The sequence below is a fragment of the Nematolebias whitei genome, chromosome 6 (assembly GCF_014905685.2).
Source record: "Nematolebias whitei isolate Nwh7 chromosome 6, NemWhi1, whole genome shotgun sequence".
Lineage (NCBI taxonomy): Eukaryota > Metazoa > Chordata > Actinopteri > Cyprinodontiformes > Rivulidae > Nematolebias > Nematolebias whitei.
This window is the reverse complement of record NC_056503.1, coordinates 2,810,150-2,811,528: the sequence shown is the minus strand read 5'-3', so window position 1 is coordinate 2,811,528 and position 1,379 is coordinate 2,810,150. Positions and strand designations below refer to the sequence as shown.

The 1,379-nt window shown below is 37.9% G+C and overlaps 2 protein-coding genes across 2 annotated transcripts in view; one reads left to right on the top strand and one right to left on the bottom strand.

Annotated features, from left to right (window-relative positions):
• LOC119411476 (alpha-2-macroglobulin-like protein 1) overlaps window positions 1-1,379 on the bottom strand; it is a 670,820-nt gene that overhangs the window by 356,929 nt on the left and 312,512 nt on the right. The window lies entirely within an intron of this gene.
• LOC119410477 (coatomer subunit delta) overlaps window positions 1-1,379 on the top strand; it is a 27,532-nt gene that overhangs the window by 6,094 nt on the left and 20,059 nt on the right. The gene's annotated exons all lie outside the window — the stretch shown is intronic.

Genomic DNA, 1,379 nt, shown 5'->3' with positions numbered 1-1,379 from the left:
GGTGATCCTCTTACCATCTTGGCTTCTGAGAGACACTGACACTCTGAGAAGCTCTTTATATACCCAATCATGTTGTCAATTGACCTAATTAGTGTTGGTCTTCCAGCTGTTCGTTATATGCTCAATTTCCTTTTTCCAGCCACTGATTGCTACTTGTCCCAACTTTTTTGGGATTTGTTGACACTGAAATTTTGAATCAACATATTTGTCATTTAATATGTTACATTTATTCAGATTAAACTTTTGATCTGTCATCTATATTACGAATAAAATATTGACATTTGCCATCTCCACATCATTGCATTCAGTTTTTATTCACAATTTGTTTAGTGTCCCAACTTTTTTGGAATCCAGTTTGTAAAATAAAAATGATCCTTCTGTTATTTAGATCGAAAAAGTCTGCACAAAATATAGTTCAATAAATCCACCACAAAAACTAAAGTGCAGGTGAAGTTTCCCAAAATAACTAAATAAAATAAAATGAAGCTTAAGATCTGTTGATCATAAATGTAACCTACAAGAAAATGTTTTTAAATGAGCTATAACTTCCAGAACAAGTTGATCAGCTGACCCTGAAGCTTGTGGTGTTTCAGCTTCATCTGTTCCTGCAGGAATGATTCATTTCTCTGATGCTCTGTCTCTGATCACCTGACTTTGATCACCTGACTTTGATCACCTGACTCTGTTCTGGCTCCATGGACTGTGGAACCAAGAGACAGTTTAGCTGTGCGTGTTTTGTACCTGCAGTTTAGAGCTGGATAGAGACAGCTGAGCAGCACGTTGTTTGTTTTTAGCTTTTTAGCTAGCTACTATTGCGCACAACTAATTAGTGTTACGCCAGTACTGACAGGTGGAGGGGGGGGGTGCACAGTTCGGTTTGGTCGTTTGGCGCGCTCTGTTCTGCTAAAGGGGCGGGCGCCCTGACGTATTGCGTCGTGAAATTATCATATCATCATTTTTTTGCCCTGGCAAGCTTTTTTTACCGGTATTATCGTGAACGATATGATATGGCCCAGCCCTAGGCCAGTGTTTTTCAAAGTGGGGGCTGTCAGGGCGTGCAAGGGTGGCTACAGAAAGCTGGAGAGAAGAAGATTAAAAAAAAAAAAAAGCAAAATAAAAAAGTAATGATGATAAAAATTGCACTCTAGAGCAATCAATATCTGTCATTTCCAGATAAACACGCTTGAGAGAAAGAGAGGTTAGATTTCTGTTTGGTTCTTTTGGTCAACTGTTTGTTGAAAAGTTTTTTAGTTTTTTATTCCAGTGGTAATTCAGTGTTTAAAACATGTTAGTGAATAACATTTTGATGCTCAGCAGTAGGGCTGCAACTAACGATTATTTCAATAATCGATTCATCGGGCGATTATTTTTTCGATTAA